Source organism: Tinamus guttatus, unplaced genomic scaffold, assembly GCF_059628265.1.
Source record: "Tinamus guttatus ecotype Peru unplaced genomic scaffold, ASM5962826v1 Tinamus_guttatus_pri_ptg000229l, whole genome shotgun sequence".
In the NCBI taxonomy this organism is placed as follows: domain Eukaryota; kingdom Metazoa; phylum Chordata; class Aves; order Tinamiformes; family Tinamidae; genus Tinamus; species Tinamus guttatus.
The window spans coordinates 196,490-220,310 of NW_028288763.1; the positions used below are offsets into that span (position 1 = coordinate 196,490).

The window sequence follows — 23,821 nt, forward strand, 5'->3', positions numbered from 1 at the left end:
AGTTAAAGCACAGTTTCAGACCTTCTGATGCAATGAAGCATGGAGTCGTCTTGAAAATACTGGAGTGACAACGCTAAGTGAGGAGATAAATTCATTGCATTTCAGAAGGCTTTTAAAAGTAGGCATGCTTTTTTAAGTGCCTCTTATGTGTTTGTGTTAATTATGCACAGATTTTCTTTATTGAACATATTTAGAGTTTATGCTTAAAATGCTCCTTTGTTTTGCACAATCAGGAGAAGCTCCTGTGTTTCCAGATTTCCCCAATTGAATGGATCATAAAAATATCCAGGAGTTGGGAATTCTGACCCATTTCTTGTTTTAATAAATATAAACATATCACAGTCATCAGCACTGTTGTTTTAAATTGTGTATGGGCTTAGAGAAACCTTGGGTGGCTGAGCGATGCCCCTGTGATGCGGGTCTCCCTCTGTAGAGGTGACACCCTCAGTGTTTTGTGGCAATAGGCACATTACAGTTGCCTTTTCTATCCATCCTAATGTTGTAAAAGTGGTAATCCCTTCCTCCTGCCTATGCCTTCCCGTGAGCAAGAAGGGAGAAGGAGGCTGCAACTCCCCCGCACATCCACCTCCAGGAATTCACAACTGGGCTCCGAGCTGTGCGAAGGCAAACTGACAGGCTGCAATTCTCAATTTTAAAGTCTTCATAAATCTCTCCTGTAATTCCGGTGTTGAAAAGGGTTGTGCGCTAAATATAAGCCTTTTCAGACAACCTGAAAAGAAACAGTGAGGGAGCTCGCAGTGAGGAAAAGAAAATATATCTACAAGCTGATACTCTGATGGCAGATTACCAAGCGCTTTATAGCAATTTAACCTGCATTAAGATTTGATCTGTTTCTGAGTTGCGGTGGTGCTTTAGGTGACTTGGAGACGTGTGGCTTTAGAGGACATCTGACATTTCACTTTTGGCACGGGGAGGACGGAAAAAGGCTTCTCCGTTTTGTTTTGGACCGTGTTACAGACCTGGCATCCAGGGGAATCTGCTCACGCATGAAGTGACTCTCATTCACATCTGCAGTTCATCCGAACGTATGCGGAGCTTGGAGCGAGTGGAGCAGTAGGCAGTCGCTTTGAAACCTGTCATTATTTGTTTTTTTTTCAGGCACATCAGTGGTGACAACTGACGTGCTACCAGGTAAATGTTTGTTATAGTCCTTCTTGCGGTTATAGAAAGTGGGGTATCATTTATTTCGGTCTTTCTCAAGGCACTGAATGGCTGATTCTCAAATGCTTGGCAACACGTTTTGCCTTTTGGTGCATCCGTAATTCTGTAAAGTGTAATGATCCCTGTAATGCTTGTTGCCAAAGGGAAGCCTTTTGACAGAATTTTGGAATTTGCATTAAAACAAAGTAGGTTTTGACTTGTTATTCTAGCTCTTTTTGAAATCCCTAATACATGCCAAAAATCAGACTTATAAGAGGTATTCAGAGGAGTTGCTGGTGCTAAGTTAGAGATTTCTTTTTCTTTTTTCTTTTTTTTTCTTTCTTTTTTTTTTTAATCAGACTAGCAAATTAATCTAGATTTCTCTGTCAGGAAACCATCTGCATGTTCCCAAATGACTATGTATATTTTTTTTTCTTCTGAAAAAGCAGCAACTGCAGTTTCCCTGGTATTTATACTGTAATATATTTCTACTCCACAAATAATGATACTAGGTGTATTTAAGGAACTACAGCTAATTTGTTTAAGAATTGCTCTTTAGAATGCAACTAGAATTGTGACATGGGAAGAGAGAAATCTGCAAGTGCTGGGGAAAAAAAAGGCAAATACGTTGCTAATAAAGCATTCAGCACTACAAGGTTAAAGTTTGTAAGACTACTCAACATACCGAATGTGAATTCCTAGAGAGTTTTAACTGCGGGAAGACCAATATGCTCCAGGCTGACAGCATGCAAAGGCAATCGCAATTCATGTCCAGTCCCTAGGGCTGAGGGCAGTGGTGCAAGCAGGAAAATAACTTCTTGCTGTCTGTTAATACATGCTAAAAGGGAGGGGAAAAGTGGCCAGTAGGACATAGCCACCTCTGCTATGTCAGATTTTTTTTTGAAACCAGATCGCTGCTGTTTAAGCTCTCCTGGATTCTGGATGGGTTGTGTATTGCAGATGAGAAAACTAACTTCTGCATGAACTGTGCCTGGCATGATGATTCAAACAAATATTTTAGCCTGTTCAACTGAAAAGTCTCATTTTAATGCTTTTGGAGCCTCCTTACTCAGATATGCTCATATATTGTAAGATATTAATTATTTTCTAAATGAATTATTTGCCTAATCTGCATAAGAATATTTAAGGCAAATGGATTAATTTTGATCCAAGTTTCCCTGTGAGAGAATGTCTCCCTCTAATAATTTTGTGCATCCAGAATTATTTCTTTTCCTAGGTGGATATACTTTTCTCTGCCTCTCCCTTAACTCATTATGTCCAGAATTAGCTGCAAGGGGATTCTCCTAACTCAGGTTTGAACTACCTGTCTCTTAAGATGAATGAGTGAAAAATCACCATCCTGGTAGACAACACGACGCAGCTTGTCTGTGCTGGAGACTCGTGGCACTCTGAGTTTTACAGAGCACTGAGTGGAGGCTTGGCCAGCGTGCTGGCACTAGCCCCGTGGGGTGCAGTGACAGTGTGACACCCTGCACCCCCCTGAGACCGTGCGGGTGCCAGCTCTGCATGCTGCGTTGCCTCCTGCCTCTTCCCTGCCACACGAGCATCGCGGCACAGCGTGAGCCAAGGTCGAAGTAGCTTTGTAGCAGGTATTTCTTCTCTCCCCCCTCAAGATCTAGATGGGAAGAGAAAGATGCGGCGGGGTACAGTAGTGGAACTGAGAAGCTGTTTTTTTATCCCAAGCACCAAGAGGCTTTGGGAGAAGGTGATGTTTAAACCCAGCTGATCGATGAAGACAAATTCAGCTGCAACCTCTGCGTCACAGTTCAGCTGTAGGATTCCCCTTTCTCTTAGAAGAGTTTTAATTTCAGTGTCTGTGTATCTAGCACAAGCTCTCAGTTGGTGACATGCTTTAAGAATGTAGAGCATATTTTAGTTGAACTATTGTTGAAATATTGCAGTTGCACCAGCAAACACAGATTCCAAATGGGTTCAGATCAAACCTGCGCTGTAGGAAGAAGGCAGCTTCCAGTGTTCAGTGAAATCACCTCATGGCTGCCTGGTGGCAGGTTTGCTTTAGGACGAGCATTTTAGCTTTACTCTCTGTAACAAGGAAGCTGTGGCTATAGTTTTTTTAATTTATTTTTTCTGCTTAAGTCTTTTAGTTGTATATCTGACTGTGTACATAAGCTGTTTCATTACTGCTTATCTCCGTGATTTTTTCTGTAACAACCTGATACTGTGTGGAGAGAGAATGTAAGGGTTATTGCTATGCACTGTTTACCATTCTAGAAGCCTGATTTAAGAACCATGACACCATTATATTAGTCGCTGCCCAAATAACAGTCTAATAACCATTACTGTTATTGCAGAAAGGGATTTTATCACTGCAATGTAATGAAATGCAAAGCTGTGGGGAAATATTTTAGAATAAGATGTAATGCAACATTTTAATGGTGATACAATAGCTCCTTTTGAAATGAATTTATGATTATTTCACAGATACTGATTTTATTTATTTTATTTTATTTTTGCTGCTATCATGCTGGATGTTACTACTATTTGAAGTTTAAATAAAAGTTTTAGGAGTAAGTTAATTGTGTTGCTGCCCTAATATATTTCTGGCTGTACAAGTAGTGTTTAGTGATGATATAGATGATGTGCTGGAGATGTGGATATGTATTTATTGCTTTCACACAGAATCACAGGATGGCTGAGGTTGGAAGGGCCCTCTAGAGACCATCTAGTCCAACCCCCCTGCTCCAGCAGGGACACCTGGAGCACATGGCACAGGGTGGCATCCAGGTGGGGGTCTGGAAGATCTCCAGAGAAGGAGACTCCACAACCTGTCTAGCCAGCCTGTTCCAGGGCTCTGTCACCCTCACAGGAAAGAAGTTCCCAACTATTATTGATGCATCTGTCAAGCACAAGGCACCAGTTTTCTTAGTCTAATGTTTGATCTTTTGTGGTGTGCATCCTGAGATCCTAGGAGTTGCCCTATGAGCAAGAGCACAACAAAGATCCATACAGGCTTGCCCCAGCCATTGTTGGACTGGATAGTTAAGAAAAAGGAAAAAATAAGGCACTTACAGGATGGTGATTGATTCATTTCATAACTTCTTTCTGAAGTCAAATGGGACTAAAAACATACGCTGAAAGAACTGCAAAGTTATCCAAAAAGGGAAGACATATTGATCACGATAGTATTTATTTGCTGAAATCGTATGTGCAAATATGTTACAGTAATGTTACAGCCAGTTATTCTCACAAAGAGGCAAAGGCGCCCTGCAGAGCTCTAAAGAATTCGGCATCCAGCAGGAAGAACACTTTCAAAAATACATAAGGAGATAGTAAATCTAAACAGAGGTTTTGTTTTTATCTTACTGATATTACAATACTTTCCAGCTAAGGAGCCAAGAGATCTGAAGCTGACAACCTACCATATTTTGAGTATATATTTACACTCCTGTTCTTCACTGGGTGTCAGGATGCTTTTATAGAATTTAAGTGCAGATATGGAAGTAGGTAGCAGTAAGCTATTTCAGTTAGGAAGTCTGTATTATGCAGAACTTCTGTTCTGATGCATGATCAGATCTTGAGAGCAGTAATATGGCCAGACAAAACCAGGGAACCAGCCCTAATCTCTCCCAGACTCCTGAAAGCCCATTGAGATGGCCTTGTTTAGGATGGTTGGAGTAAGGGGCAACGTGGGGTTACTTGGTGAAATCAGCCTTGGTAAGGTATGATGTAGTGTTAGGGATTTGGGATGCGTTCTCCAGGCTGACATTGGCCTTCATCCCAACTGTGTGCCTAGGTCTCACTGGCTTTGATGGGACTCAGTTGTTCAATGTTGGTTGGTTTTGGGTCATTTACATACTGAATTTGGGCCATGTGTATAATTGGTCTAATTAATGACTGAGGGGGAAGTGGAATGAGTAAGTAATAGTAGGTTTAGCAGGAGTGTTTTGAAAATGCTGCATTTCTTGACTACATGAAAGAAAGAAAAGATATTTAAGGTTGCCTGCTACCTGCAGAAGCAATGGATGCAAGCTGATGGACAAAACTTTGCTTGAGATTTGGATCCTTGTAGGTTTTGTGAGAAATGGATGTCCTTCAGGAGCAAAGAACTACAGAACCTATACTCTGTGCAACACCTTTTCCACAGTGCTATTTCTTAAAGATCATCAAAAATGAAACGGTGCCTGGATCTTTGTGATCAAGTAGGCCAATGGGCTTCTGGCTGCATCAGGAGGAGCGTCTCCAGCAGGTCAAGGGAGGGGATCCTGCCCCTCTACTCAGCCCTGGTGAGGCCGCATCTGGAGTATTGTGTCCAGTCCTGGGCTCCCCAGTACGAGAGGGATGTGGAGCTGCTGGAGAGAGTCCAGCGCAGGGCTACAAGGATGATCAGGGAGCTGGAACATCTGCCCTATGAGGAGAGGCTGAGGGAGCTGGGCCTGTTCAGCCTGAAGAGAAGGCTGAGAGGGGATCTAATCAGTGTATATAAATACCTCAAGGGAGGCAGTGCGGAGGATGGTGCTGGCCTCTTTTCAGTGGTGGCCACTGACAGAACTAGAGGTAATGGACACAAACTGAAACACCAAAGTTCCACGGGAATTTTTCCTTTTCCACAGGAAAATTCCACAGGAATTTTAAGGAAAAAATTCTTAACATTGAGGGTGACAGAGCACTGGAACAGGCTGCCCAGAGAGGTTGTGGAGTCTCCTTCTCTGGAGATCTCGATGCCACCCTGTGCCACATGCTGTAGGTGTCCCTGCTGGAGCAGAGGAGTTGGACTAGATGCTCTCTAGAGGTTCCTTCCAACCTCAGCCAGTCTGTGAGTCTGTGATTCTCTAAGCAGAAGCTCAAAAGATGCAGGAAACTGGAGCTGCTTCCAGTTTCTGGGAGCCATCAGTATAAGACAAGTAACTGGATAGCAGAGGAAGAAAGCATGATATATAAGAAAAGGAGCCAGAAGGAAGAGACACATGTATAGGGAAGAGACTGAATAGCAGAGTGGCATGGACAGGGAAAATGGTGAAAAAAACAGATATAGGAAGGGGATTAAATATAGAAAGGAGATGCAATTAATGTACTAGAAACTCAAGCTGCAGCTCAGTAATGCCTTGTGTGGTCTGCTTCGGACACGCTGTTCTATGTTCCTGTGTCGTCCCCATGGTATCTGGGCACTTATCTGGCAGATGAGTCACCGTGTCTGTGCTGCAGCTTGCTTCTCCATTAAATAAAGGTGATTCTTTCCAGTCTTGGAGGGGTGCTAAAAAGGATCAACTTGTAAAGTGCTTTGAAGTTATATTAACATTTATAGACCCCTAAAGCCTAGTTAGTAATTGTATAGGTAAACTAAAGAATTGTTTTTTCCTCAAAAAAAAAAAAAAAAAAAAAAAGGAAAAAAAGATGCCAATCTGTAGTGGCTCAGGTCTGTGATAAACTTATTTTAGATGTTAGATAGTGCCCATGATGACTGGTAAATTAGTTAGAAAACCATAATATCACTGAATTCGTTTGCATTTACCCCACAGTAGGGTTCAAGCAAAGCACTGGCAATAGAATTGCTTTCAGGCTAATTCTCCGTGTGCTTCCCAGCTACCTTAACAATTACTTTAGCTGGTATGGGATGCTGCACTTCAGCCTTACCCTTTGTGTGTGAGAAATGCAAGCTGGAAAAGCAAAGCTACTCTAAGTGAAAGCTGAACTGATGGCACACAGTTACAACAGAGCTCCTCTGTCGTTGTGTGATGCTTGATGGAATAATGAGCGTTAAGAACTTCATCAAGGTGTATTTTTTTAGTGCTCCCGCAGAGGTTCCAGGTATGTTAACGCACATAAAAATTTCTGGTCAGCAGTCTTGTGACTAAGTGGTGGTTACCAGGCTAACCTGTTCTTTTTGCTTTAGTCTGAGTTTTGTGTCATTGATTTCAAGCTGCAGCTGCTTTGGAAGTAACTGTCAAAACACTTGTGGTTAGCTCTGTAAGCAAGAGAGCAACTGTTTTAATGACCATATAACTGTTACAAGAATTGTTTGTAGGTGTGTGGGCACAGCAGGAAAGAGAGTCCACTAGCTGTAAATAACTAATGAGTTTTGGACAATTTGAGCTCTTTCAGATTTCAAGTTACTAACTTTGTACTCAGAAAGTTGGTGTCATATCATTGTCTTCAAATGAAGTCATCCTGCATAAAATCAAAAGAAAAATTGGTAAGAATATATTTAGGAGAAAAGATAAGAACCCTTACTTGAAAAGTATATAATTTGGCGTTTGCAACACAGGTGGTTATTATATCTCTTAAAGTTGGTATTTATTAGTGCAATATTAATGATTAATCTGTCCAATAGAAAAGTACAATGGAGCGGTTGTGGTCCCACCACTTAAAAGCAGATATTCAGTCCGTGCCATAGTTACAAGGCATTTAGCGGACCTCGTTCCTGCTTACTGGACCTGATTTATACCAGTGGAGTGCCGAAGAATGGCTTCGAATTAAATTTGCTTTACAACATGTTTTAGATCCTTTTAGTTGTGTTATGACATTGTAATGGGTACTCATAAAATACGGTCCAGGCGAGTGACTTTTCACAAGTCCAAATTACATTATCTCTTACTGGAAGGAATGTAGCACAGCTTATATTTCTGTAAAAGATGACTTGTCTATACACTTTGGCACATGGTAGTATCAGATCTCATGATGACCTTTGCTCTTGACAAAATCTCTCAGCTTTGGGATGTAGTTGCTCTCCTTTTGTCAACTTATCTACCTTGTTTTTGACCTAAAGCAAGTCTAAAGATGGATGTACTTTAAGCTTATTCCAAGAAAACAAAAGCTTGTCTTGGTTATGAAGTATGAACCAGGATAAAAGTGAGCTGGTATTTTTTTGATTGTTTTTAAAACACCTATAACATAGATCTTTAGTTGGCCTTGTATGGGGTTCCCAGTCAAAAAAAATGCAACATCAAAATAACAGCGTGGGACTGCATGGGAAAGCACTTTTTGCTTTTAAGAGAGGCATTGCACTGTAGTTTTAGCTTTTTGCATGCTCTGTGAAAGCGTAATGACTGCAGGGGGTGCTGTGTGAAGCTCATCAGCTGTGCATTATGAAAGATACTCTTTCTAATCTTGGGTTTCTCTCTGCTTGGATGTCCCTGGAGTTGCACGTTCACCAGTCTCTCTCTTCCTAGATACTATGGACAAATCTTCATTTTGGCCTGTATTGCAATCACCCTAAGAAAAGTGGCAACTATGAGCATGTTGACAGTGTCACTTTAAATCCTTTTTGTCTTTTATCAGGGACCAAGTGGCAGTAATAAACACAAGCAGCAGATTTGGATGTGGAGCGCTAAGTCCAGCCTGCTTGGTGCCATCCTCCCTGCCGTGTGGCCCTGAGGAAGCTGCTGGGATGGAGGCACTGGGAGGTTCCTCCTTTCCCCAGAGAGGCAGCACTCAGCTGCCGCCGAGGCCCTGCACTGGCTCTGTGCAGGGTCTGCACGGCACACGCGGGTCCCTGGAAGTTTAGAGGTAGAAATGAGGTAGGGGCTGGGAGACTTTACATGCAAGGTGCCTTTTTTTCCTTCCCATTTCCTGAAGAATGGCCTTAATTAAGCTGGAATGGACTCTTTTGCTACACCAAGTTCCCTGTGTACCTTAAGCAGAGGGTTTGACCTTTTCATCTTCTCTCTGATCTCCTCTGTTCTTTGTTTTAGATACTAGGACTAAAAAAGGTGGATTGGCCTTTAAATCTCCATGCTTGTTAGAAGAAAGTACTGTGTAATATCCATACTTAATTTTACAGCCTTCTGTAGTGAGAGGGAGATAAGGGATTTCCTTTAACTTTATATCTACAGAGAAGCTCTAATAAATACACTTTGGCTATTAGGAGGTGCCATTCCTTAAACCAAGTTCAGGCATCCAAGTACTGAGATGGTTATTAGGCAGCTGCTGCTAACATGGTACTAATGCAAAAATGCCCTATTTATTGTCAAGAGGATATCAGCCATCTTTCTAGATCTAATGATAAGTCTTCTAAGCAGCTCTAGTTTAACTTTCAAGTTTCCTGGAGATTTTTTTTTTCCCCAAAGGTATTTTGAGCACTGATTTTTTTTGGTCTGTTTGTTTGTATTTTGGTTCTGGGCCCTTCTGCTTTTTTACTGCAATATTGCTAGTGTAGAGCCTTTCCACTCTTCCTTTAAGAGCTTCTGTAATTAAATTCAATGGTATAAACTTCCTCCATTCGTGCACACAAATGCCTTTTGAAAGCAAAGGGCCTAGTCCACTGAGTGGTCAGGCTCTATAAAACAGGTGAAGCTCCTTCCACTAATTTCAAGTGACGGTTCAGACATGACCTGCAAGGCTATATCAGGCACCAGAAGCCTTTGATTTTGTTCTCATACTGTTTTTTAAAAAATGATATCTTCCAGATAAGCTGCATCCCTTAAAATAACTCAATTTACTATTGTTAAAACTCTTGTTTTGTTACTTGACTTTTTCTATTCCTTCCTATGGTTTGTGCAATGGGTTCAGAAATTACTGTGCAAATGGTACTGCTGCTCCATTGCCCTTAAAAATGCTATTCCTGTTAACCTTGCAATTTCTAATACCCTTTCTACAGGAAAAAATGGAGTTCAGGGAATTTTGCAAGTCATGAGAATCCACTTTTCTGCAGTTGTTGGAGTGACTGAAGACAGTCCTGGCCATAACCAAGTAGTGAATTCAGCTCCAAGGAGACTCTGTTAGTAGCTATCTCGTTGCCTCTGTCTTAAATAGGGAACTTCTAAAACAAAATCACCTTAGCTTACCTGATAAATCCTGTTCAAAGAGAACACTTCATTTCTGTGTCCCCTCTTCTGTGGAGGGAGGGGCAGAGCGGTGTAAAAGCTTCTCTTCTGCTTCTCCATGTCTTCCAGAAAGATATAACCTTATGCTCATTGTGCTCATTTAGCCCACTAGCTTGGTCTTTGCCCTGGATAATTTTCCCTTTTGTTATCTCTAAGATAAAGAGAATTTTAAACTTTCAGTCTAAAATCCTCCTGGAGAAAAAAAGAGTAGGCATCTTGCTTTGATGTTACTCATCTGCAACCTTTATCATATACTCGAATTTTATGCTTGGGCTTTGTGTGCATGTATGTGCACTGGCTCCAGATATATGATATTTAAATGTCATTTTTAATTTAGAGGGTGAAAGCCTGTTAACTGTTAAGAATATGGGTATCTACATTATACGTTACATAACAGGCGCACGTTATAGTAGGCAGCTGAGGATATACAGTACATACGTGACAGATGGACTCAGCATTTTCCTGTTAGTCATGTCGATCAGAGTGACTGTTCCATCGAACAAAAGCAAGGGCCTCTCAGCGATACTGCGATGTGTGCGTGTGTCGTAAGGCACACATCCAATAGACAGACTGAGTGACTAAGATGCATATACAGTTTTATTATAGGGATATAGTGTCCTCCTTTATGTACATAGATGCTACAAATTGCTTTGATCCTGTTGTTGCATGCTACATAGAAATAACTTTAAAATAAATAGTTGGACTCGAATGGGACTATTCAGAAATGAAATAATAGTTGAATGTAATAATGGCTGGGTGTTTTTGTGATTGATATTTCTCCCAGATTGCACAGTATGGATCAGGACCGTTCAAAAACTGAAATACAATTTGTGGAATAATGATTTTGATCTGTTGTAATGTAACATTTTCAATGTTATCTTGTTTAAATTAATCATCTTTCATCTCTTCTCCATTGCAACTTGACTATTGTACAGGTATCACCTTTGTAATGAAAGCCATTTTAGTGTATATGATAAAATCAAAGCAGCCGGACTATTTCATTTCAAAGCCATTTAATTCTGGAGTTTAAGGATGTGCATCAATATCACTTTAAAAAAAAAAAAAAGAAAAGAAAAAAATCCTCACCCCTTGCCCTGGTTGAATTCACATTATTTCAGCAGTTGATTAAATACTGCGTAACACTCTAATTTCTACAAGCTTTGAGTGTACATAGTTCCACTGGCTTTGGCAAATGCTTTCAATTTTAATTAACCCAGAAACAAGTTATTTTTCTCAGAAAAGTAAGACCTAAAGCAATAAAGAAACTCCTTTTGAAGTACAACACGAAGTCTGTATTGCAGCATCAGTGGCCTAGTGCCCCACCTCTGGGAAACTCTTCTTTTTCATAATAATAATAAAAAAATGTGCTAAGCATGCATGGGTAACAGGAACAAAGATAAATATTTCCTAAGGTTTTGGACAGAATTCATCTTGATTAAGCTGACGACTGACTGCAGGATTTACCATCTTTCCCATGTGAGCTGTGCACTTCAGAAGCACTTTCTCTGCTTTGCTATGAAATGCCTGTGACCATTTTTGGACCCAATACTTGACATATCCCTGTGCTGACTTTGTTTTCTTCCTTTCTGTGACTTGTTGTCTCCTGCTAAAGTGCCCGAATGGCTTCCCTTAGTAACTCCCAAGACTTCAGTAATGGAGGATTTTGCCTTCAATGGAAAGACGAGTTAGGTAGGACTGGGGATCACTGCTAGTGAAATGCTGTGATAGTAGGTGGGAGTAATACAGAACACAGTAACACAGTCCATGCAACTTTCATAACACGGTGGTTTTGCAAGAGACTTGGAGGGCAGTCAGCAGGGTTTGCATCCGCACACACTCTGTGTCATCAGCAGCTAGCCTGAGAAATGACTTAAAGGGTTCATAACCAATAAATTTGGCAGTTTGTTAAATTTAGGCAAGTCTTGTTAAATTTAGGCAAGTCTCTCTTGTTATGTGATCATTGCTTTGTTATGTAGGCATTGTGTATAAGGATTCTAAATCCCTTTCTAAACCATTTCTTTTGAAAAAGAATAACTGAAGTGATTAAAGAGTAAAATTAAAGCATTCTGAGTATTGGTATTGTTGTAGCACAGAAGAAAAGCTGCCATGCCAGTTTGTAGAAGGGGAAATTTTCTTATTTCGACTGGTGGATTTTTCCATTTGCTTTTATGTATTACACTGCAGTATCTCTTTAAGCATATAAATAAGAAAAAGTGCTTAGCTTAAGGAGAATACCTGCCAAGAATCAGTTAAAACTACTTCTTGGGCCTGAATTTTCATTCTGAACTTGCACAACATTCTTGCAATAAATGGGCTCTGTGGTGCACAGTGGATTCAGGAACAATCTCTGTAATTTCTATGTAAATATTTACTTTCCCTATTGGAAAGAATAGTTCCTTGTCCTCAGAGGGTCTGCTCCTCTGCTTAATGTTAAGATTTCTGTAAGTGTTTTCAAGTTCAAGGATAAAAGAAGACAAAGTGGAAGACAAAAAGGCAAAGTTAAAATAGACTATCAGGGCAAAGAACAGCATGTACTGCTAGAAGAATTGAAGTCGGAAAAAGCAGAAGAGAAGAGATGTTAATAATTAATATTGGCGCTTCACTGCAGTTCAGCACTGTGCAGGAGTTAATGAAGAGTTTCATGACTGGGGCAGAAGTTGGAAAAGTTTGAGGATCACAATTACTGAATTACCTTCCCAGAACTTCCAATATTTTGGCAGCTGGGTGGGGGGAGGGGGGTTTGCCCACTGGTTGATTGGCTGGTGGATAATAGAAGTGTGGTTTGTGTGGCTCCTAGCTGTAGTGAAGATCACTACTGTATGTAGGAACCATAGGAAAAGGTTGTGTCCCTCTGGGACAACACGTGTAGCTAAGGAGATGGCTGCTGGGCATCACAGCAAGCTTGGAGGAGGAGATCTGCATAGAAGAGAGGAAGACCTCTGTCCCTCTGCCAAACCTTCCTGCATGACGACATTTTTCACCATGAGCAGGATGGCTTGGCTGAAGCGCCTCAAAGCTCCTAGCTTCCTATGAACATCAAAGGCCCAGCTGTAACACCTTTTGCTTAGGAGGATCTAAGTAGGCAGAGCACCTAGCGGACCTTCACCAAAGAGGCATTGTGTCCTCAAGAGAAAGGGAGAAAACAGCCAAACTATCCAGATTGTTCTTGCCCCAAACTATCCAGATTGTTCTCTCTTTGCTGGAGAGAATTATTGACTGTTTATGGAAGAACTTATTACATCCACAGCAATGTGATCATTCTGATAGGTATTTATTTTTTGAAGTCTGTTTTGGACTTACTGTGGTTTTAAATATCCAAGCCATTCATTACTATCAGGCATTTGGTTTTAACAGAAAAAAATATGCATAATATCATGAGCTAGCTGTTCATTAATCAGAACTAGCACCCTGGAAAGCAAGTGCCAAGCTCTTAAAATGCACGCAGTGCTGACAGTGGCTGAAAAATCATTAATTCCTGATGGCTTTTTGACAGCCTTTTCAAAAAAATGTTGGCTCTAGTCCAATTCCTAATGGCAAAGGAGTCCAAATTACACAGAGCATCACCACAGCTTGGTATCTCCTTGCTGCTCTTGGCTAAGTGACCAAACCCTGAAAAATAACTTTAACTTCTTGAGTTATTGGCCAGGCACTCGTGGAGGAGCATAACTGCAAAGTTATGTGAGGAAGCTGGCAGCTTGGTAGGAGTGCATATCCCAAAATGAAATACCACATGAGAGAAAAAATAGAAAAAAAGAAAAAGCCATATTAGGACTTGTTATCGAGCTTATATTTGTTAGTAATCGACTTTTACAGAAAATTGAGGTAGGAAAATACAAGTGATTCCCCGGGTATGACACTTCCCTCCCTAGAGTGAGTTGCTGCTATGTTTGAATTTTGTGTGATTCATTAAAGTTGACAAACATGTTTTCATACTTTTGTGATTCTTTACACTCTAACATTTCTTGGAAAAAAAAATCACAGGATTCTTCCCATTTGACAGTGTTTAGCACTGCTTCATACCAGTTTTTGAGAGCAAGTTGAAGAGTTTTTTTAGGAAGGAACAAACTGCTTGGGGTAATGCATGCATTTAAGATTTTCTTGCTTCCAGTATAACAACCGTTTCTTTCACTCTTCAGTGCATTTATATTGAATAGGTTCACACAACATTTCAATTCTTATATAAATTTTGGTTCTCTACCATTTATTTATTTATTCATTTATTTTTACTTAGCTTAACTCTACGCTTTCATGAATCATATTTCATGAATTAAACACCTTTTACAAATTATATTTAACTTGTTTCACCTAACCAGCAGATCCAATGTGGAACAGTGTTGTGGTAAAAGAGCACGAAAAGTTCAGCAGCTAATGCATGAAGCTATTGAATAATTCAGTGCAGATAACTTAAACAGGGGCTTAAAGGGCTGCTAATAAAGATTAGTTCATTCCCAAGACCTCTGCTGCTTGCATTCAATAGAGAAAGTACAAATCAAAAAGCTTAGTGAACAGTCATGCTTCATCTGTAAAATAATTTCACCTATTGCAAGGTGAATTTTGATGTATTTTGCAGTATCTTAATATTCTCTTTTCACAAATGCTAGAAGTACTGCCTTTTAAGAGTATTACTCTTTAACAAATTGCTCCTGCTTTTATTATACCATGTGGAAACATAATTGAGAAAGGGCATCTTCAGAATATTTATTTGAAAAAAAACAGTAGTTAGTTATTGATCTCTTTGACTATTTTCTTTAAACTAGCTTTTCTAAAACAATATAAGCATGAAATTCCTACTTCAGAAAGCATAATTTTTGCTTTCTGAAGATGTTAGAAATAATTTTCCCCAACGTATTTTTAAATAAAAATTTTGTTAAGCTGGAGACTTCCCTTTTTAAAGAAATGAGTTTGATGTGACCCTCTTGAGGTATGGAGAAAACTCTGGGGATTCAGGAAAATCGTGGTGATCCTTCTATCTTACTCCCTTGGTGAGTGGTAATTGACAATAGATTCTGGTATATCCCAAGATTTTCTGAATGAGGAAAGTGATTCTTAGGTGCTCTCTGAGATCATGGGACAGATGAAGGTTCAGTGGGATGGAACTGGCCAGAGCATTTTTAGCTAATAATAAAATTGTTGGAAACTGTGGTTTTATTCATCCTGAAGTGTACCTTGAATTGCACTCTGCAGATAATGTCAGGGAGAAATGTCCAGGGTGATAGTCACAAAACTGCTGGAAGAAGAAAAATGAGTGTTCATCTCTAATAGTCTGGGAGTAAAGTCTTTTGCCAAGTAATGTTAGACTCCCTCTTCCCATTAAGGAATCTGTGTTCCTGATTGCTCAGGGCAGAATGCCCAAATAGCCAATAAATCTTATTCTTGAAGTTAAATCTCATGTTGTTCTTGTAATTTCACAGAATAATTCAGAGTTTAGGGGACTGCAGGAGGTGTCTTGCCTGCTCAAAGCAGGGTCAGCAGTGAGGTCAGAGCAGGCTGCTCTGGGCTTTTTTTTTTTTTTTCTTTTTTCTTTTCAGGCAGATTTTGAAAATCTCCAAGAGTGGAGACTGCACAACTGGAAATTTGCATGAATAATTACATTGACTGCCGTAAGGACTGAAATTTGGGTGACTCACCAGCAAGTGCTTTTTTTTTTTGGCTAGAAAGGTGCTCCAGGTTAACACCTGCGTGTACTTGCCATGCCTGAACTGGATCTGAAGAGCATGGAAGAGCAGGAGTCCAGAAAGGTGGAGCCTCCTGGCTGGAGCACTCCTGCAGTGGAGAAAGATGCAAATTCACATCCTGGTCCCGAAATAAGGAGGCCTTCAAAAACAATGATGGAACAAATGCCAGGTGCTTCATCCAACATGTTCGGTTTTTAAACTACTTTAAAAAAAAAAAAAAGGCAAAAACTACTCTTTCCATTTCCTTTGCTTTTCTTAAACATGCACGGTCTAATGAAACACTGAGGTTGCATGAAACCACTTTTCCATTTTTTGGGTCAGGGAGAAAGAAAATGAAAGATTTACACCTTTGTCGCAAAATGAACCCCACTCAGATGTTAATGGGGTACATTTGGCAGGCGATAGAACACAGAAATAAGAGTAGGCAGAGGAAATAAAGGTCAAACACCAATATTTTAATACTTAAACTAAATTCTATTTTTCTATCTAATATTACTGCAACAGTAATTTCCCTTCAGGTGTCTTTGTCCCTTCAGTGGCACGAGCACAGGCACGTAAGTGATGGGTGCTTGTGGCTGGGACAGTAGGTGGACCCTTTGCCCGTGTCTCATAGCAGGAGTTAACTTTGAATAACACCTAGGTGGTTGACTCGCTTTTGAACCCTTCACAAGAAGGCGATCACACCGAGTAAAGAATCGCTTCTAAACACACACCCACACTATGGAGATCTGCTTTGCCGTTGTCCCTTGCCTATTACTTGAAAAACCTGTGCTCCTAGTGCTATCCAGTGCTGTGCTCGCAGAGGGTATTGCTCTGGTTCTGGGATGTGCTGAGTGATTGAGCAGCTGAGCATTTATGGAGTAAATGCACTGTGCTGACCAAGGCAGAAAGAGAAGGGAAAAGTTATTTTTATGAATGTTGTCCCAGAGTTTATTCAGCTTTTTGTTACTGGAGTTGGATGGTTTGATCTGATTTTACTTAGTTTTGTTTTCAAGTGGGTTTCCATGACAAGCAAACACTTTTTTTCCACATTCACTTAACCTCCTGCAGAGTCATGTGTCATCACCTCTTGCTGCTCACACCCCCTTGCAACATTTAAAAGGCTAAAGATTTCTCTTTGCTAGTGAATGTCATTCCTGTTTGAACTCACTGTCAAAAAACACAAATTATTCTCTCATTACAATGCAATGCCATTGTGGTGGCTTGTGTTTGCACGTGCAAACCACCATTCTTCATGCTATTACATGGATATTTCTGTTCTTCTGACAGTGAAGAGTAAGCAGGATATGGCCATGGCTGAGGCCCATTAGATTAGTTTTCAACTAGTTTAGTGTCTCCTCTCTGTAATGTTTGGATAGAGTAAGGATGAATCAAATGCTGTTCTCTCAGTCTGATAGATGGATAATGAAGTTGCTCAGTCATCAGAGACCATGTCTTTAGAGCCTAAAATTGATGATTTTTTTTCCCTCCCCTGGCACAGTTCAAATGTGTTTTGATGTTCTAGAAAAACCAACAAAACCCTGTTTTCCTCCTACGTCCTGCAGCTGCCCACACAGCTACAGGACATTTCTCTGTGACTGCTCTGTATCAGATGTGTGATCAATGGGCAGGCATGATAACCACATACGCCGTAGAGAACAGAGATAGAAGAGAAGGCTCTACGAGTCCCTGCTAGAACAAGGGGGTTGGACTAGACGATCTCTAGAGGTCCCTCCCAACCCTGAGCATTCTGTGGTTCTGTGAAACGAGGGCTTGGTTGGGCTCTATCTCATAGGATTTTATTAAAGGTTGATAGTATCAGTGCATTAGAGGTAGCTTAATGTGTCTTTTTTGCTGCCAATTTTACCCTTGCATGATAACTGTTACAAATCAAGGCAATTTATGGCCACCTACCAGCAAACAAGTTTGTCTGGAGTTTGCAATAAAACAGTGTGGCTGGTGGCAGGTGACAGATGGAGTGCAGTGAATGGCTTGGTTATTCATAAGCCAAGTGACCCCTGAAAGGCAATAGTAAAAAGTAGTGGAAGGTCTTTTGTAAGCAAATAACCTGGTGCTTCGGGCAATGTGACTGATGGGTTAGTTGGCAGGCAGAGCCTGCTATTTCATCTGCCCTTGGGTGCCCTCTGGCACAGGGCTAGGAGACACTGTCCCGCACGGGCCTGTTCTCTGTGTCGGATTTGGGCAGTGAATTTTATGATGTTCTTTTGGAGAAGGGAGGAAGTGAGGGACTTCTGGACCCTGCTCTCCATGTGCTCAAGCAAAGGAGCCACAAGCGAAGCAGGGGGAGGCAGTTGAGGGTCCTCCAGGTCTTGCTTGCACCCTGCCCACTTGACCTGCGCCCGTCTCCTGGGATCACCACGGCATCGGCTCCCTTTCGTGCTCCCAATAGCCCTCCTGGGAACCATTTTCAAGAGACATGCTTGAAAATTTTGGCTCTGAAGCAGCTAGAGCACAGGAAGGCACATCTTCGTAGCCTTTCCAAGAAATAATAACCTCATTAATCTTGATATCTTCATTTGTAACACTCAAACTCATACCTGAATGAAGTTTGAAAGAAATACCATAGAGATTTTCTTCTTTAGGTAGCCGGTTGCACTTCTGTTCTCATGATCACCGTCTTTAATATACGGATGCTTAATTGTGCACAGTGCTGCTTTCATGTGTGTTTCTTTGAAAGATCTACCTGTGTGTCACTCTGTGTGGTGTTTAAGGCTGTGCTATTTTTGTACAGTGTTTTGTACAGTGCTGTACCAATGCCATAGAGGCAGGTGTCCCAATTTTAAGGACCTTTTATAGCTTTAAAGGAAGCTAGCTAATAATTTTTATGCCAAGTAACTGTGGCAGCCTCCATTTATCAGTGAGGCTCAGAAGCAGATGCTACAAGCTCATACACAGCATTGCAGCTGCTTTGTTCTCCAGAAACTTTGTCCTTACGCTTCATAGTTTATGTAGGTCTCTAGCTGGTTAGGATTTAAAGAAAAGCTGAAAACCATGAATTGGATGTAACCAATTCAGGTAGCTACCTGCGGCTGCTAAGACAATATCTGCCAGGGAATCTGAACCTCTTATTCACCTGTGAAAATTGTGGCAGGTAAAACCAGAGGGGAAAAAAAAACGTTAATTATTTTAGGATTTACCTCTTCAAAGGTATTTCAGCTTTTAGCTCTTGCCTGTAAAACTTTTGTGAAATTGTCTCATTATTTCAATAAGCTTTTTCCAGTTTAGAAAAAATAAAGGTAGGAGGTAGGTATAGGAGTCAAAGGGTTCACCCCCTTTTCTATATTAAAGCTAACGTGGACATTGACATGAGAGTGCACATATCCAAGCTTTAATTGAATATTAAGGTGAGTTGCCATATAGGTCTATAACTATACCTGTAGCATAATTAAAACTGTCAGCAAAAGAGGTACAGGGAGGGTTGCAACTTAGTGTTTTTGTTATCCCAACTTGCTGGCACCTGCGAGATGATAATTCTTTTTCTTTTCACTGTTCAGCAAGAAGAAGGCAAACCCAAGGGAATTAGAGATTATGAGTATATCCAGCCTCTTCTAGGAGGAGCCCAGAGGACATTCTCAATTATGTTTTGAACATCTGTGTGCATTTTTATTAGCAGCATCTGTCTTCGAGAAATCCCAGACCTGGGCCTGGCCACCAGAGGAGTCTACCCCTTCCCCACCAAAGCTGCTCTCAGAGTGGCTCCGTTTGTACATAATGCTCGGCAATTTATCCAGCCTTCTCGAGCGCATCCTCTTCTCTCTGAGGTGTTTCCTAGTGTTTGGAGAAAAAGCAAAACTGCAGCAGAACTTCATCATTCCTCTCCACTTTTAAGCTGAGAATGAGACTGTGGCCTCAAGTTCTGTTTGTATAGGTCAAGCATAAGTAATGATTTTTGCTTTCCTGCATAGTAGTTTAAAACTTGGATTTTAACTCTACCTGCTCCATCAATACAAACAGTTATAGAGAAGCCGACTCCTTTCCTACAGGAAGGACTTACTTACATTGATATTAGGCTTTCAGCTTCTCCCTTACATTTTCTACCTCAAGCTGCCTGTGCAAACGTGGGTTTTTTAAGGCAATGGTAAATATATATATATAAACTGCATGCTGATTCATTAAATCCCTGGGGTATAATAACAGAGGGGAATTTTAATTTCTGCTTAGGTCATCTCCCTGAAGTACGTTGATTACTTTTATGTAAAATGGCTTTTGTATTTCTAAACAGGACCATAACAGTCATCATAAAAAAAAAAAAACAAGAAATGCTTGGTTTTTGCTATCTGTAAACATACATGCTCTAAATGTACTAAGTGCTTGCATAAGACACAATTTTCATTTAATTCACATGTAATTTATCATAATAGTCAATTTATTTTGCTGTTATATGTGAATAAAAATTAAATATGGCTATTGTAATCTTAATGTTAAATTATTGGTAGAAAATCATTTTAATGGGAGTCAGTAATAAAGATAATGTATTCTCTGTATTCATAAATCACCTATATTTTATTTTCTTAGAACATTGGATTGGGCACTCAGGGCACTGCAGAATAAAAAATTACATTGCTTTCATTAATTGCTGTTTGAATAGATAAATAGTAAATTATGAATGGCTTTACAAAAAGATTGATTTAGAAATAGAAAAAGGAGAAAACTTAGCCAGTAGGAAAGCTCATCTCCGTTTCTGTTTCTCTGACAAATTCTTCTGAAATGCAAGGAAGACAATGTCAAATTACCCAATCCAAACCTAGAAGTGCAACTACTCAGTGTTCTCATCCGATAACGTACTGAAATTATTTAGGGTATATCCGTGTCGAGGAGTGTTCCTTTGTGTTTGTTATTGACATCGTTATTGTCATTGCTACCTTTCATTTCATTACTACATGTAATATTCTGGGATCCGATCCAGTGGGACTAGTTGGACACGAGACTGTGGGAGAGTCTCTTATCTGTTGCACTGAGATTTGGATATTAGCCTCGTTGCTTGAGGCTATACTTTTGTTTGCTTTAGCTATGTCCTTAAACGTACATCCTGCAGAAAGCTTTGGCTCAGCAAAGCTGTTCAGCTCACGCTTAAATTCATGGATGTGATTTAGGGCCTCCGCTTTACCTTTAAAAAAACATTTTAATGGTCCTTCAGTGCCTGTTTTTTAATGGTCCTTCAGTGCCTGTTTTTTAATGGTCCTTCAGTGCATGTTTTCACTGCGGCTCGCTGGGCCACAAAGAGTTGGCTGTGTAAACGGGCTCCCTGCTGTTTGGAGGACCGCTGCAGGTGGTGGTAGGAGGTGTTGGAGGAGGGTTACCCTTTGCATGTCCTCCAGAGAGAGCTAAGCGATGGTCTCTGCTTAGAAAGCAAATGATATTAAGGGATGCAAGGAGCTTTGCCTACTGTGACCTTTACTGGCTTTGGTATCTTATGGCAGTGAGGAAGAAAGGGGCAGAAATGTGCAGAAATAAATGAGGGCAAATCTTTCAAAACAGGATAATATCTGCAATGTATATGTATGAGACATACATACCTATATATACATATAAAAATACAAACTGTGCGTGTTGTTACTTTGTGTGTGCTTGGTACAACCACAGGTAACAAGGGACAGATTTTCTTGCACTGACTACAGGAACCTGTTTGTTTTTCAAAAAACACAGTGTAGCTGAGGACAAACTCTAGTTAAAATAGCTTTTATATAGAGATGCGCACTACAGCAGAAGCTGTATTGCTTTAACTGAAAAACTACATTATTTGAGGGACGCTCTTTCAAAAGAATCCAATAATAAATAAAGCAAAATAATTCATTAATAGAGCAAAACCAACAAATCATGGACCCTCCAGTTTAGCTAGGTGCCAGTCCTGGATGCCAGGCGCATATTGCTTCAGGGCTTTCACAGCTTCTTCATGCCTCCCTGTATTTTCACTCTTGGAGAATCTCTTTGCAGCCTGTGACCAGCGCAGTGTGACCACTCCCAACCTAGACAGCCAAAACCTGGGAAAATAAATAAGTAAAAATGTGTTCAGGTAAATATCCGGACTCTGGCCAGGGTGTTAGAGCCAGAAAAATATAAAGCTTTCATATAAATTTTGTATTGTGCTGAATAATAGTGTTGACAGTGTTTTAGAGCTTATCACAGTTTGGTTTCACAAACACAGTAGCTGTTTCTTATAGAGTAAATACTGCACGGAGTTACATTACTTCCAAGCAAAGTAACAGATGTAAGTCAGCCAAAAGAAATTGATTGTTTGTGTTGCTGTTTAAATAACTAATATATTAATCGATGTTATCAGAGGGTGATAAGAGGAGCAATCCCTTGATTAAATATTTACCATTTGGGTCATGGTGTTAGCTCTCTCCACTGTGCAAAGCTTCCTAAAGAGAAATGTGATAAAGGAGCTCAGAAAGTGTTTCCAAACCCCTCAATCTAGTAACAATTCTCTTGGATAAACAATTTAAAAAAGGTTAGTTTTAAAAATCTTTTTATATTTAAATGGCCTTGTTTGAAGGAGAAGGATGAATTTAAAGGGTCTTTTCAAAGAAGGATTTGTACCATTCTGTGTATTTTGAAAACAAATAGCTACATGTTGAAATAACATCTGTTTTGCACTGTAGTATTTTCAACATTATACCTCATCTCATTACTTCGGTGCGTGTTCTCAAATCACATCCCTTCACATTTGCTACCTAGAGTCACTGGTCACACAGGACCTGAGTGTCACCACGCTGAGTTCAGTGAAACGGGTTTGCTCCTAAACACAGTGTTTTCCCACAGCCTGGCTCTATAGCAAGCAAGGAGCCCAGAGATCTTAAAGTGTAGAGAATGTAAGGAAGCCTTTGTATAACTAGTCTGCACATGGATAAGACTGTTCCAGATCTCTCAGAATGTAAAATCATGTATCTAATCACCATTTTAATAGTGCTGTTTTACATAAATGAATATGAAAACAGGGGGTGCAGGATACTCCTCTGAATTTTATAATGCACTTACTTACATACTTTCTTGCCAAGACTGCTCCAGAATTAGAAGTGGTGATCTTAAGGGAAAGCTTTAACTCTCTTCACATGGACACCCATAAGAATGCATGAGTTTCCATTCAAAATCCATGTATATGCCTAATGTCCCATTAACCCAGCTCAAGTTTGCTGAGAAGTATGAAACTGGCTGGCAGCCTGTTCTGCTGAAAACCCAGAGTGCTCGAGTCTCTTTAGATGGTGCATCTATATAGCTTTCATAGCCAACGAATAATCGTGTGTGCACTATAGCATGAACTGTGAGGGACGGATATTTTAAAACAATGTCCCAATAATGTTAATGTTCTCCAAGACAGATGCTTTTTATCATTTCAGTGGGAGCAGGATAGGTCAATATATAATAATTTTATGCTCAAAATCCAAATGCCACTCATGCTAGCCTTAAGAGCCTACTCAGAAGAGCTTGCACAAACTTGTGGTAGCTGTTTTACTGCCATTCAAAGCTTGTTTGTGTGTTATGTTGTGAGCTTCAGCAGGCCTTTACCAATCTCTTCTTGAGGTGTATGGGCTTCACCCATCTGAATGCGTTTGATCTACCCCTGCTAAAACCCTAGTAAATCTCTTTGTAGATTGTTCTTTTTTGAATGAATCTACTCCCAATGGCATGCTCTGAGAAGACAGAAAAAGGACATTCAGAATGCGATGTACTTACTTGTTGTCAATATTTTTGTCATATGCCAGGCTGACCTTTTGGATGATAATCTTTGTATTTGTGGAGTGAAAAGAGATTGATTTTGTTGCTTTATTCTAATTACACTATAATGCAGAAGCACTACATGCTTTCAAAGGGTATTCAGGAACTGAAATGTCAACAACAGAAACAACTTTCCATCTGCTCCCAATTTCATCTCAATGAGTTTGTGATTTTACGGAAGGTTATTTCTGCCACTGGCAGTCGAAAGGTGGTAATCAGATAATCAAAATGCATTGATTGCTCTAATTATTGCATCTCAAATAGTTTTTCATGAATCTTAGTCACCCACAGTTTGGTTTTGGCATGTTTTGCATCCTATCCAAGGCAAAAACTTTGCTTTCATCCGGAGTAACTTCTTTGCTGAGATTTAGGTCCAGACCAGCCAGTGTTATGCTGTAGGCTGTATTATACCATGCCAGTTATGTAAACTGGCTGGAATGCAAGCAGTAAAATTGGTTTGATTAGCAA

General features: G+C 40.2%; 1 protein-coding gene across 2 annotated transcripts in view; it reads left to right on the plus strand.

The window, feature by feature from the left end:
* The window catches only part of SHISAL1 (shisa like 1), a 207,352-nt gene that overhangs the window by 27,069 nt on the left and 156,462 nt on the right, over positions 1–23,821 (plus strand). Inside the window, exon 1 of one of the 2 annotated variants that reach the window (XM_088525616.1) lies at positions 1,110–1,152. The exons of the other annotated variant lie outside the window; for it this stretch is intronic. The gene's annotated coding sequence lies outside the window, so the exon portion shown is untranslated. Of the gene's footprint in view, positions 1–1,109; positions 1,153–23,821 lie in introns of those variants that run through there. 2 annotated transcript variants of the gene reach the window in all.